A 15,762-nucleotide genomic window follows, 5' to 3' on the forward strand; every position below is an offset into this window, starting at 1 on the left:
TCAAAAATCGAACTTCCCGTGGCCGTCAGAATCTCAACAAAAGTCACGTGTTATTTTCACAGCTCTGATTTTCTTGCTATAAAACGCATGACTATGATCTTTTTTTTTGAAAATGTGTGATGACCTGAGCTGCAACCGCGATTCCAGGAATTTTTTCACTTTTTGCGTGTGGTTTCCCTAAGCATAGAATCTAATGTCATTTTCAAGGCTGTTTTGCCTATTTCACGCATCACATCCTTATTTTTCACGTAGTTTAGCTGGGCTGTTTTTAAGCAACTTGTGTCCGTCTACAGGTGAGATATATGAAAACAGCAGTGTGGCCATCGTTCTGAGGGACAAGTCCTACTCTGCCATGCGATATAATGAACTGCTTACTCAGTTCCTCAGTACCGTATTCTACATTTCTACTATGAGGAATTTTAAGCGCTTAGTGCTCCAGAAGATCAAGGTCAGTAGCCAGGTTCTTCAATCCCAGTTGAACACAATCTACGAACAACGTTATAGATTTTCCCTTCGGCTGTTTGATTCTTGTTATATGCCTCAGTGCTGTTAGCAGATTTGAATGACCTTCCAGTCTGAAGGCTACGAAATAAATGACATCTTAGACGGCTGTAGGTTCTTCACTTTCTTAAAATGGTGAACGGCCGCAGTCCCACAGACCTCCGGCCTAAACGTTGGACATAAAAAAAGCTATCTGTGTTGTACGGAAACCTTCAATTCTGTTGTCACCTATGATACACCAGTAGTGTAGTATCGATACGCGATACGATACACCGAGTCCACAACAACGCATTAAACGACTTCGTATTACAAGAGTTCCCGTTTCCAAATTTCCAGTTCATGTCTATCGCGAAAAAACTTCTAGCAGCAAAACTACCCTCCTGAATTAGTTACTATGTCGCGTGATAGATCACACCTTTCCCAGTACAGATGCGAAAATAAATGGAGCGCACCCACTCCACATCACCACTACCACAACTACTCCGATAGCCAAAGGAGAGCAAAATTTAATCGTGGTGGGTGACTGGAAGTCTGTAGCATAACATGGGCTGAGGCGAAGCAATGAAAAAGGAAGCTACCAAGTAGAATTTTGGTAACTCTTTCTTTAAGAATTATGAATGAAGGTTGTATAGGTAGATGAGAACTAGAGACACTGATTGTAAAGAGGTAAGACATTTTCAATGCAGATTTTTAACCGTACAATATTTCCAGGAGCATATGCTGCCTATGATCATAATGTATTTGTTATTAATAGCAGACTGAAACTGAAGAAACTGCGTAAAAGTAGGAGTTAGGACCTGTATAAATCGAAGAAACCGGGAGTTGTGAATTTCAGACGGAGCATTAGGCAACGTTGGCTTCGAACAGAGGAAAAGAATGAGTACAAGACTAATGGGTAGCTTTGAGAAAGGAAATAGGAAAGCAGCAGACGTCTCACAGGAAGAAAGACAAGGGATAATGGAAATACCTAGATAAGTTAGGAGATATTTCATTGGTGAAATATCCTGCCTACAGGAAAATTAAAAAGGCTTTTCGAGAAAAGAGAAGCAGCTACATCAATCAGAAGTTCAGATAGCAAGCCAGTACTAAGCAAAGAAGGGAAGGCTGAAAAGTGCAAAAATATACTGAAGGCATATACAAAGGAAATGAAGGCAATATTATACAAGGGGAGGAGGATTAAATGATGATGAGCTGGGAGACGACATTGTGAGAAAAACGTGACAGAGCACTGAAAGACCAAAGTGGAAACAAGATCCCTGAAGTAGATGGTACTCCATCAGAATTATTGATATCGTTGGGAGAACCAAACGACATAGTTATTCCAACTGTCGTACAAGATATGTAAGATAGGCGAAACACCATCACACTTCAGGAAGAAAGCAGTAAGTCCAATTCCAAAGAATGCTGGTGCTAACAGGTATGAAGACTCCCAGACCATCAGCGATGGTTGCAAAATGACAAACTTTCACAGAAGAATGGGATGAAGCCCACTTTTGGGAGGACAAGTCTGGGTTTCAGAGAAATATAGGAAATGAAATCGTTCACAAGCCAAGCGTGAGTTCAGCTGAGTCACCAAGCGAAACAGTGATACTTGGCTTCACTTGGCACAGAAGCACCGTGAAACGCTTGCGCCAGTATAAGAGACATGAGCAAAACTTCCTATGCCTTGTGTTTTTGACAATACAGGAGACGAAATATGTAGAAAATCAATCATTCGGAGGACGTTATTTGTAATATCTTCTGGCTATAGATGTCTATGGGAATCGACTGTGTTCTAAATACTCATCTCGTATCAAGGAAGAATTAATTTCATTTACTGTGTACTAATTGAAAATTCATTTACGTGACAGCGAAATAATTGTGAACCTAAGATGAAACCCAGCTAGAAAATTCTCCGCTATCCACAAACGTCGGATTAGTGCAACTTTTTGCACATTTACTTTCAGCACGAAGTTACTGTTTCGATAAAAGCAATTAAAAATAAAGTTGTTACGTATACGGATTAGGGAGGATTCGCCTTGCTTTGGCGTTCAGTACGATATGGCTCATACCCTATTTGAACTGTTTCGTACGTACTTCGTCAACTGTAGTTGTCACGAAAGACGGTACTGCGTTCTCTGACAGTCGACAGTGTTGGTTACAGATTATAAGTGAGAGACCAAATAATGAAGCCAGACTTCTGCGATGTTTAGCGTCTTGCCGTCTTGTTTCACACTTAATTGGTAGCGAGTGATTTCTCTCGCTAAGGGGAATTTAGGCCAGTGGTAGCATTCAACGGCGGGGAGTAGCCACAGCTAGCCGGAATGACTGCAAGAGCCCCTCAGTTGTAATGGCTGCACTTAGCGGAAAACCGGTTGTCCTAAGATGCTAGCGAGTACACGGAGAACCGTTCGACAAGCAAGCAGAGTCAGGTAGGTGCGCAAGTCGTGCGTCATGGAAAATTGGAAATTTGTAATAAGTTCTATGGGACCAAACTGCTGAGGAAACGGTTCCTAGGCTTACACACTACTTACTCTAACTTAAACTAACTTGCACTAAGGCCAGCACACACGCCCATGCCTAAGGGAGGTGCGTGACAAGCCGTCCTAGACCACGCGGCTACCCCGCGCGGCCATGCGTCATGTCAGCATTGGATATCATACGGACAACCTTTAGCGAAAACAGGCACAATGTTACGTCGAAATGCAGATCGGAAGATCACGTGTATAATTTACAGCATTGATGCTGGGAAACTGACTTTCGTCAGTTACTCATAGACGAAACAAGCATATACCTAATGAAACGATCGTTCATCATTCTTCTGAAGCGTTATCCTCCCTCAACTTCTGCTCTGTTTGTGCACACGTTCTGTTGTTTTCCTTCGTAGTTCATGCGTGCTTTGTTCCATAGCATTTGCGTACTTAAACTTCCTTCTTTTTATCTCTGGACTGCGTGAGCTCTTAAGTTATAGAATGTTTCTTCCCACCTTTTGAATGCTCATATCTATTCTATATTCACTACTCACAATAAATTTCGAATGTTCAAATCCTCCTATGCTCATTGGCCCACTTTCCTTGTGGTTCAGACTAGATATCAGAAATTAGCTCTATGCATTTGCTTTAAGAAGGGTGGGGGGGGGGGGGGGTCTCCTACAGTGCAATAATTACGTTAAACACACACACACACACACACACACACACACTTACTTCCGACACGTTACTGAATCTGTGCCGACAGTACAAGGAAACAGAACACGAGGATTTTGTAGTTTCTGTAAATGGTGATTCATTATTAAAATATATTTATAGCATTTTTCGAAAAGTTACAGAGATGAATGATAAAGTACGCAATTCGGTATTACCAAAAACTACACAAACAGCGACCCGTTTAGTCGTAGGGACGTAACAGTGTCAAAAATGGTTCAAATGGCTCTGAGTACTATGGGACTTAACATCTGAGGTCATCAGTCCCCTAGAACGTAGAACTACTTAAACCTAACTAAACTAAGGACATCACACACATCCATGGCCGAGGCAGCATTCGAACCTTCGACCGTAGCGGTCGCGCGGTTCCCGACTGAAGCGCCTAGAACCGCTTGGCCACACCGGCCGGCGTAACAGTGCCGTTCTGAGTCCGCGGTTCGGAGTGTTCAGTGCTCTGTATGTTTAGACACACTTGTAATCTGCACAGCATTGAAGTCTGATGTTAGTTCCTCCACTATTCGCAGCCTGTTCTGTTTTACCAGTCCGCCCAGCCTACGACGTCCGACATTCGTAATGAGGGGTGGCACCCAATCTCATTACGTCTGGACGTGGTTTCAGCTGGACGCTCAACATAAGTATTTCCGAAACTGCTCGGCTTGTCGGGTGTTCGAGAAGTGCTAAGGTGTCTTCAGCACGTGACGAAACCAAGGTAAACCTTTCCAGAAGTCGTGGGGTTGGGCAGCCACTCCTCATTAGAGATGTCTGACGTCATAGGGTGGACAGACTGGTAAAACAGGACAGGAGGCAGACTGTGGAGGAACCAACATCAGACTTTAATGCTGGGCGGAGTACAAGTGTTTTTATACGCAAAGTACACTGAACACTCCTAACGATGGACCTCTGCAGCCTGCGACCCATACGTGCGCCAATGTTAACACTACGACATTGGCAACTACGACTGAAATGGACACGTGACCATCGGCACAGGATGTTAGTGCAGTGGCAGAGCGCTGCATGACCCGATGAATCTCGATACCTTCTTCATCATGCCGATGGAAGGGTGCGAATCTGTCGTCTTCCAGGGAAACAGCTTCTTGAAACCTATATTGCAAGGTGGAGACTAGCTGGCGGTGGCTGCATTATCCTCTGGAGAATATTCACATGGGCAGCCGCGAGTCAAAAGGAGTATGACGGCCAAGAAGTATCGTACATTGGCTGGAGACCACGTACACCCGTTCATGACGCTCACGTTTCCCGACGGCAGTGACATTTTTCAGTAAGCTAAAGCCGTGTCACAAGGCCAGGTGTGCTATAGAATGGGTCGAGGAACACAGTGGCGAGTGACAGTCGATGTGTTTACTTCCCAACTCGCCAGGTGAGAACCTGATCGAACAAATCCGGGATGTGATTGAACGTGGTGTCAGTGTTTATCTCCCCCTCCCCCCGAATTTACGGAAATTTGGTGACGTGACGTACGTACGTGTGTGTGTGTGTGTGTGTGTGTGTGTGTGTGTGTGTGTGTGTGTGTGTGTACGTGTGCGCACGCGAAGATGTGGTGAAGTTCCCTCCAACGACCTTCATTGCTTCCATGCCACTATGCGTCGCCCCTGTTATCCATGCCAAAGGAGGACATCGTAGGCACCCAGCAGCACCTCAAGACTGGCTAATCTGTAGGTTCGATGTTTGCAGACTGGTACGTTAGTCTTTGTTCTGTTGAAGATACTGCATCTTTGTCATTGGACAGATGGACATCTTATTACGTAAAGAAGTCGTTTAAGTAATAAGTGAACTTATCCTAAAAGTTCCCGTTCCACAGTGTTTCAATACCTGGAAGGTGAGTTGATGTCATCGAATGGAAGCTACGTACCAAAAGGGTTTCTGCGAAATAAATGCTCAGTGTTCAGAACACTACTAAAATTTACCAATTTGTGTTAGCTTATCAAAAGATATTTTGAAACTGCGTTCGTTGCCTCCAGTTTCCACCAAATGTGTTGACAGATGTGAAAATTACCGAAATATGAATTTAATAAGTCATAGCTGCAAAATACTAGCGCGAATTCTTTACAGACGAATGGAAAAACTGGTAGAAGCTGACCTCGGGGAAGATCAGTTTGGATTCCGTAGAAATATTCGAACACGCGAGGCAATACTGACCCTACGACTTATCTTAGAAAATAGATTAAGAAAGGCAAACCTACGTTTCTAGCGTTTGTAGACTTAGAGAAAGCTTTTGACAATGTTGACTGGAACATTCTCTTTCAAATTCTGATGGTGGCAGGGTGAAATACGGGGAGCGAAAGGTTATTTACAATTTGTACAGAAACTAGATGGCAGTTATAAGAGTCGAAGGACATGAAAGGGAAGCAGTGCTTGGGAAAGGAGTGAGACAGGGTTGTGGCCTCTCCCCGATGTTATTCAATCTGTATACTGAGCAAGCAGTAAAGGAAACAAAAGAAAAATTCGGACTTGGAAGAACAGTTGAGCGTGATGGACAGTGTCTTGAAAGGAGGATATAAGATGAATATCAACAAAAAGAAAACGAGGATGATGGAATGTAGTCGAATTAAGTCGGGTGATGCTGAGGGAATTACATTAGGAAATGAGACACTTAAAGTAATAAAGGAGTTTTGCTATTGGGGAGCAAAATAACTGATGGTCGAAGTAGAGAGGATATAAACTGTAGACTGGCAATGGCAAGGAAAGCGTTTCTGAAGAAGAGAAATTTGTTAACATCGAGTATGGATTTAAGTGTCATGAAGTCTTTTCTAAAAGTATTTGTAAACAGTGAAGCCATGTATGGAAGTGAAACATGGTCGATAAATAGTTTGGATAAGAAGAGAATAGAAGCTTTCGAAATGTGGTGCTACAGAAGAATGCTGAAGATTAGATTGGTAAATCACATGACAAATGACGAGGTATTGAATAGAATTGGGGAGAAGAGGAGGTCCGCAGCTCGTGGTCGTGCGGTAGCGTTCTCGCTTCCCGTGCCCGGGTTCGATTCCCGGTAGGGTCAGGGATTTTCTCTGCCTCGTGATGACTGGGTGTTGTGTGGTGTCCTTACGTTAGTTAGGTTTAAGTAGTTTTAAGTTCTAGGGGACTGATGACCATAGATGTTAAGTCCCATAGTGCTCAGAGCCATTTGAGCCTCTTTTTTTTTTTTTTTTTTTTTGTTTTTTTTTTTTTTTTTTTTTTTTTTTTTTTTAGAAGAGGAGTTTGAGGCACAACTTGACTAGAAGAAAGGGTCGATTGGTAGGACATGTTCTGAGGCATCAAGGGATCACCAATTTCGTATTAGAGGGCAGCGTGGAGGGTAAAAATCATAGAGGGAGACCAAGAGGTGAATGCACTAAACAGATTCAGAAGGATGTAGGTTGCAGTAGGTTCTGGGAGATGAAGAAGCTTGCACAGGATAGAGTATCATGAAGAGCTGCATCTAACCAGTCTCAGGACTGAAGACCACAACAACAACATCAGGAGTAATCGCTCGTCCTTTCTGTAACATTTGTTTCATCTCGTTTGACTATATTTCTGAGCGCAGTTTTGAGCATAAGACACAACAGACTAAGTTTGGAGTGGGGATAATTATTATAGTTCATGTACACTAGAAAGGTGACGTTTAGTCACTTTCATGTTGATTAACGAAATGTGTGGGTCACGCCAGTGAAGCTGTATTGAGTGTGCCACGCGAATGGTGCATTGAGGAGAAGGCGTCAACGGCCTTCTGGAAGGAAGATGGTATAACACAACAACCCGGTGCCTAATAAATTTTTATGCATGCAGATGCTATCTGTTCTTTCGGACATGTCCTAAAGAAAAGATACCATCTTCATATACATATGTAGTTAAGGCTCACCGGCCATTTGACCATCTTCTTCTGTGGGGATGCACAAACAGTGCCCGAACTCTTACGGGAATAGGCAACAAAGCCGCGAGTAATGAGTATGATGGGCTGGCTCTATGAATGTAATGTGGGACAATAAGCTGCGAATGTGGGTCTCACGGGAAACGTGTCGGAGATAAGTCTTTGCATCGCACTCTGTTATATGTCCACGGTAGCTCAGCGTGTTTGGTCAGAGGGTTTAGCTACCCTCTGTAATAAAAAAACTGAGTGAAAGGATCAACGAACAACCTGAACAAGTGTCATCGGACGTCCGCCAGGAGCAAATTCAACGAGTAATATTGAACAAAATAATATCAATGAGGAGAAAAAAAAGATGAATAGTGTGTCTGCCATGTAACCAGGAAATCCCGGTTTCGAGTGATAGTCGGGGCACACATTTTCAACTGTCCCCGTTGACTTACATCAACGCCTACATGCAGCTAAGGGTATTCATTTCATTGTAATAAATTTTTCAAATAATTAATTCTGTGACTGTAATAAACTGATGTAATTTCTGTCATACGTACCTTTTATTATTTTACTAACGTTATAATATAATTAAAGGTCAAAGAATTAATTCGAACTAACTACTTAAAAATAATATTATGATTGTGATATAGTAGGAACGCTGGCCTAGTCAGGGAGTTTGCTACTGTCTAGAGCCAAAGAAGACGCTAAAAGTATGGGGTCTTGTCGGTGGGTGCATAAACTGAATAGCGTAGTGTTTAGTGCAGCAACTGTTATAGTACAAATGGACTTTACATCAACCATTTACCTAGCACGATCCTATACTATCAACCATTATTTATTCAAAGAACGCCACCAATGAAACAGTAGGTAAATATTCAGAATGATGAGCTTATTTTATTTTGCTAACTAAGAAAAAGAAGTGCAGTTTATAAAACTAGGAACTATTCAGAACTGTCATAGCAAAGCAGTGATCTTCGTTGCTTGGTAGAACAACAAGTTAAAGAATAATGATTAACAGTAGAAGACTAGGAGCCTCATTTAAATGTTCACAAAATATTACTTCAGAGTAATGCATTTCATTTTTTGTATGCACTGAAAACTGTGCTCACACTTGAAAATTACGTAACAGTGTAGTGTAAAATTGCTTATTCTTCGTTAAATTAATCATTATGAACTATCCAGAAATGGCTTACTTAATAGAAAAAAGTATTTATGAAGATTTAAATTTCTAGAATTGGTAACAAAATTACGATGAGTAATTCATTATTCTAATTGTTTTGGAAACAACTTTTACATGCGCGTGTTCCGTACAAATTATTATGGTTTTTTTTATTCAATCGTGGTGGTAACTGTGGTTTTACTTCTGAGCTAGAGTCAGTGCCTTTGGTTCCGTCCCCGCTTCATTACAATTCGATGATTAGTTCATAATAAGACTTTAAAAAAATGTTCAAATGTGTGTGAAATCTTATGGGACTTAACTGCTAAGGTCATCAGTCCCTAAGCTTACACACTACTTAACCTAAATTATCCTAAGGACAAACACACACACCCATGCCCGAGGGTTAACTCGAACCTCCGCCGGGACCAGCCGCACAGTCAATAAGCCTTTATAAACAGTTAATAATCAGATAGTAATTTTTGCTCACACAGTCGGCTGCCGACGGTTTTTAAGTAATTTGCAATCTAAAATTATGAAAGATTGACTTTATTTATTCCTAATGTCACTATTTCTTACTTTTATACTTTTTGTTTCGATCGTTATCGTGCAAAAGCAGTCTGTCGATAAGGATTCTGTTATAACTGCACTTGCACTTATCCGGATTTTAAGTATCCTTGTTTGGTTGTTTTGGGGGGGAGGGGACCAAACTTCGAAATAGATACATTTTTCAAACAACAGGGAATACTATATGCATGTGTTATTTAAAAATCCTAATAACCGGAAGTGTAGGTCTGTTATAATGGAACATAAGTGTTTCAAATAGAATAATTTCGTTTCTTGCACCGAGCGAGGTGGCGCAGTGGTTAGCACACTGGACTCGCATTCGGGAGGACACGGTTCAGACCCGCGTCCGGCCATCCTGTGGGGCGGCGGGTGGAATAAGAAAATAAAAAATATTTCTCGCCGTCTGTTACGAGAGCCTGAAAACTACTTTTGCCGTCATCCAGAAAGCGATGGAGAACATACTGACAATCGTTTCCAGTCTGGAAGTCCACATTCTTCTTTTTGCTCACTGAAACAAACGTTTTGCTCTCTTACTTACTCAGTGGGGTCAGGAACTACGATTATAAACAGAAGTTTTGAGTTTTGAGTGATTCAACTGTTCAACTATCGTGTGCAATCTTATGGGACTTAACTGCTAAGGTCATCAGTCCCTAGGCTTACACACTACGTAACCTAAATTATCGTAAGGACAAACACACACACCCATGCCCGAGGGAGGACTCGAACCTCCGGCGGGATCTGACTGATTCACAAAAGTGGTTCAAATGGCTCTAAGCACTACGGGACTTAACATCTGGGGTCATCAGTCCCCTAAACTACTTAAACCCAAGTAACCTAAGGACATCACACACATCGATGCATGAGACAGGATTCGAACCTGCGACCGTAGCAGCAGCGCGGTTCGGGACTGAAGCGCCTAGAACCGCTCGGCTACAGAGCCCGGCTTGGACTGATTCAGTAATATTCAGAAAAAGTTCACACGCAAAACATAATAATATTCCTGATATTAACAATAACGATGTCTTTATTGTAAACAGCACTAAGAGCAGTTCAGAGGTCACCTCTACGGTTAGTTACAATGAAAATGGTCTTTAGTCCTGACTTGTATGGATCAAAATTAATTGTTCGCCACAGAAGTGGAAAATAACATCACCACCCGCCACGCGGTTTTGTGAACATTACGCGCGGCACACAGACAGTTACTTCTGTGAAATCTAAACGATACAGGACGATGTAAGTCCTCGCGAGTTCACTTTCTACACCGAAACCGTGTTTTGGTAGCAGCCTGGCTGTGACGTCATCCGAGGCTGCGAGTAAACTAGCGTTTTACTGAAGCGGTTCGTATGATAGCCGGGTGCGGAGAGAGAGAGAGAGAGAGAGAGAGAGGGAGAGAGAGAGAGAGAGAGAGTATGTATGTATGTCTGTGTGTGTGTGTGTGTGTGTGTGTGTGTGTGTGTGTGTGTGTGTGTCACTGACTCTCAGGCCGTATTTATGCATGAGCACAGAGCACAGCGGACGACCGAAGGGAACATCTGCCGTCATCTGCAGTATGCCCAAGCTGCACCATCTAAATGGCCGCTTTCTCGGACGTATATACACTCCTGGAAATGGAAAAAAGAACACATTGACACCGGTGTGTCAGACCCACCATACTTGCTCCGGACACTGCGAGAGGGCTGTACAAGCAATGATCACACGCACGGCGCAGCGGACACACCAGGAACCGCGGTGTTGGCCGTCGAATGGCGCTAGCTGCGCAGCATTTGTGCTCCGCCGCCGTCAGTGTCAGCCAGTTTGCCGTGGCATACGGAGCTCCATCGCAGTCTTTAACACTGGTAGCATGCCGCGACAGCGTGGACGTGAACCGTATGTGCAGTTGACGGACTTTGAGCGAGGGCGTATAGTGGGCATGCGGGAGGCCGGGTGGACGTACCGCCGAATTGCTCAACACGTGGGGCGTGAGGTCTCCACAGTACATCGATGTTGTCGCCAGTGGTCGGCGGAAGGTGCACGTGCCCGTCGACCTGGGACCGGACCGCAGCGACGCACGGATGCACGCCAAGACCGTAGGATCCTACACAGTGCCGTAGGGGACCGCACCGCCACTTCCCAGCAAGTTAGGGACACTGTTGCTCCTGGGGTATCGGCGAGGACCATTCGCAACCGTCTCCATGAAGCTGGGCTACGGTCCCGCACACCGTTAGGCCGTCTTCCGCTCACGCCCCAACATCGTGCAGCCCGCCTCCAGTGGTGTCGCGACAGGCGTGAATGGAGGGACGAATGGAGACGTGTCATCTTCAGCGATGAGAGTCGCTTCTGCCTTGGTGCCAATGATGGTCGTATGCGTGTTTGGCGCCGTGCAGGTGAGCGCCACAATCAGGACTGCATACGACCGAGGCACACAGGGCCAACACCCGGCATCATGGTGTGGGGAGCGATCTCCTACACTGGCCGTACACCACTGGTGATCGTCGAGGGGACACTGAATAGTGCACGGTACATCCAAACCGTCATCGAACCCATCGTTCTACCATTCCTAGACCGGCAAGGGAACTTGCTGTTCCAACAGGACAATGCACGTCCGCATGTATCCCGTGCCACCCAACGTGCTCTAGAAGGTGTAAGTCAACTACCCTGGCCAGCAAGATCTCCGGATCTGTCCCCCATTGAGCATGTTTGGGACTGGATGAAGCGTCGTCTCACGCGGTCTGCACGTCCAGCACGAACGCTGGTCCAACTGAGGCGCCAGGTGGAAATGGCATGGCAAGCCGTTCCACAGGACTACATCCAGCATCTCTACGATCGTCTCCATGGGAGAATAGCAGCCTGTATTGCTGCGAAAGGTGGATATACACTGTACTAGTGCCGACATTGTGCATGCTCTGTTGCCTGTGTCTATGTGCCTGTGGTTCTGTCAGTGTGATCATGTGATGTATCTGACCCCAGGAATGTGTCAATAAAGTTTCCCCTTCCTGGGACAATGAATTCACGGTGTTCTTATTTCAATTTCCAGGAGTGTATTTTAATAACTCCATCATGAATCAATTTAAAATCTTCATAATTTTTGTATGAAAAGTTGGCTTTAATTACAGAGAAAGTTTTAGCTCAAGTGCACTTAAACTTTGCCGGCTAGAATTTTTAGAACGGAACCGACAGTAGAACATGACCTCTGAACCACATCTTTAAGAGACCTTAACTCTTGAAACTTGCTATATCTCCGTTATTTAATAGATAGAACCAGGTGCTGTAATTACAACCTTCTGTCACTAATATAAATGGTACTTAATCTATTTCAAGTAAGTAGGTTTTTGTTCCAAATTTAGTTTTCAGTAAATTACTCACAAACTATTGGAGGTAGCTCAATGGGGTTCCATAGTTAAGGTTTTTATATCAAAATGGCGCATCATATCAATTTTTATGTATGTCTAATAATCAGCTCCTTCAATTTTTCGTAAAAACCCCGATTTTCACCAACTTATTGGTCCAATAAATTTGAGAACTGAAACAGTTGACTGTGATACACATTTGCACATTCTGAACAATTTTTGGCTTTGTATCTTTATTATTTAGCGGCACTTATTTTTGTCTTAAAACGGTGTATTTAAGGAAACATATTCGTCTGATTAGTATGAGATTTAACTATATACACATTAATATACGGAAGAATATATTGAAAAAGTTTTGGGAAAGCAACTTCAATTTTTAATTTCATCCGTGCAACACTTGTATGCCACGCACAGACGCGTTATGGTGACGTGGCGCTAGTAACAGAGAAGTGGGCTACTTCCCGACACACTCGCTCGCCTCTGATCTCAAATGATACAGTGCTTGTTTCGCTACAATTTCCCTAAACCACTTCAGGCAAATGCCGGGATAGCTCCTTTGAAAGGGCACAGCCGACTTCCTTCCCTATCGGACGAGTCCGAAAGAACAGATACCATCTTCATATAGATAAGGCTTACCGGCCAATGATCCTCTTCAGTGCAGATGCACTCACATTGCCCGAACTCATACGGGAATCGGTTTTCAGAAATTACTGCAACCAGTCGCCTTTTATGTAGATGTATTTTATTTAACCATGACCGGTTTCGAGCTGCCTAGCAACTCATCATCAGATGGTATATACATTTAGTGCTTTTTTGTACCCATTGTGTGGGTGGTTGAGTATCTGTGGAGATAAATCTTTCTGCAGGTATATATATATCTCTTTTAGGACGTATTTTTGAAACCATTGTGTCTTGTTTTTCACAATTTCACAAGTTAAAACTTTCACTAGATGTATATTACTTTTATGAGGCACTGTTGGAAACATATATCTTGTTTTTCGTAAACATCGCTGAACACACTTAGCCACAGATACGGCTAAGTGTGTTCAGCGATGTTTACGAAAAACAAGATATATGTTTCCAACAGTGCCTCATAAAAGTAATATACATCTAGTGAAAGTTTTAACTTGTGAAATTGTGAAAAACAAGACACAATGGTTTCAAAAATACGTCCTAAAAGAGATATATATATACCTGCAGAAAGATTTATCTCCACAGATACTCAACCACCCACACAATGGGTACAAAAAAGCACTAAATGTGTATACCATCTGATGATGAGTTGCTAGGCAGCTCGAAACCGGTCATGGTTAAATAAATTACATCTACATAAAAGGCGACTGGTTGCAGTAATTTCTGAAAACCTTTTCACACCACAGTCGCAGTGTTCCACATCCACAATGGATAAAAGTCTCATACGGGAATCGGTAGAGCGACTGCCGCAAGTGATGAGTATAGTAGGCAGGGGCACTACAAATGCAGTGTGTGGACTGAAAGTTGGAAGTGTGGGTCTCGCGTGGAGCGTGCCAGAGATAAGTCCCTGCAGTCTCACCATCGTCTGTGTCCTCGGTGACTCAGTAGGACAGAGCGTCTGCCATATAAGCGGGAGATCACGGGTTCGAGTACCGGTCGGGGCACACAGATTCAACTGTCCCCGTTGATATTTATCAACGCCTATAAGCAGCTAAAAGTCTGGATTTCATTGTAATTTCATCCTTCTCTATCCATCCCTTATCTGATGGAACCGATGACCTCGCTGTTTGGTCCCTTCCCCCGAAGCAACCAACGAGCCTTCCCACCACATTTTACGCTACTGTGAGAGAGACGGAAATGCGCTTTACGTGAGGAAACCTTAACGAAAATCTCTCCCCACCACCTGAGTTTCTTTGCGAATGAGAGAGAGGGCTCTGGATGCGGGAAGTAACAAAACGTGAGACTGCCAAGGAGACAGTCACTGGCGTGTTCGAATTCTAACGAAAATTCCTTCCCGCACTTGGTAGAGAGAGTTAGCTGTGCACTGGATAAACGCAGGACATGAAAGAGACGGAGAAAAGCATGTCGTGCACGGCCGTCGTTTCGTGTCCTTCAACCCCACCTATCGCCTCTTCCTCCTCTACCTGCGGCCGACCGCCATTCTGGAAAAGATATGGAAGACAAAGTGTGGGACAGAGACGCCCTTGTAGTGGCTGGGCGCTGCCAAATCTAGCGAGTTTCACGCTCTTCCTTTGTACGCGAAAGTAACACTCGGATGGGGATGGCGAACGCAAGAGCTAGATACGGAATCAGATGAGGATAGGAAACTTTACGTCATACAGGAAACATTATTATTGGTATTTTTCATATTCAACTGATTTTGCTTTCCCCCAGTCCTAATTACCATGGAATGACCTGACTTGTACGAGTGGTTCTTGGACAGGCGGAGACTGGCCTTTACGCTGAGTGTGCAGGGATTATGGGAGCGCTGACAGCCGTGGCACAGCGCAAGCAGTACAACGGCTGAATGTTGTAAGCAGGGGCGGGGAGAGGGGGCAGGTACAAAATCGTGTGGGCTAAGTTGGCGAATATCAGACTGATAACCTAAAATAAATTTTGTATCATGTAATAAACAAAAAACATTACCCCGGCGCCAGTATAACCAATCTTCCTTTGGACTTCAGTTTTTTAGTTTTATGAGTTATACAGACCAATTGCATACATTTCTATTTCGTGTTTTATCTTAAATGCACAGAATTTTCTTTACGCACCGTGAACTGAAACCACCTTGTGACAGAGATGAAAATGCGATTTCTTTAAATGTTGTTGGAAATCCTGTCAAAGCATTTCCACAACAAATGTACGGAGCGACAACTGTGAAACGTTGAGATAATAACATTCAAAGATAAGGCACTTCCGATTCCCTCACAAGGTGATTTTACGCCTAAGGCGACTACCGTTATGTACAGTGGCCATGCTGATGTACGGAAGTAATGAGGTAATGTTGTTCTTTTGTTGGTATGTAGAATAATCAGCTTACATGGGAACTGGTTCAAATGGCTCTGAGCACTATGGGACTTAACTTCTGAGGTCATCAGTCCCCTAGAACTTAGAACTACTTAAACCTAACTAACCTAAGGACATAACACACATCCATACCCGAGGTAGGATTCGAACCTGCGACCGTAGCGGTCGCGCGGTTCCAGA

Source organism: Schistocerca americana, chromosome 5 (genome assembly GCF_021461395.2).
Source record: "Schistocerca americana isolate TAMUIC-IGC-003095 chromosome 5, iqSchAmer2.1, whole genome shotgun sequence".
NCBI classification, from domain to species: domain Eukaryota; kingdom Metazoa; phylum Arthropoda; class Insecta; order Orthoptera; family Acrididae; genus Schistocerca; species Schistocerca americana.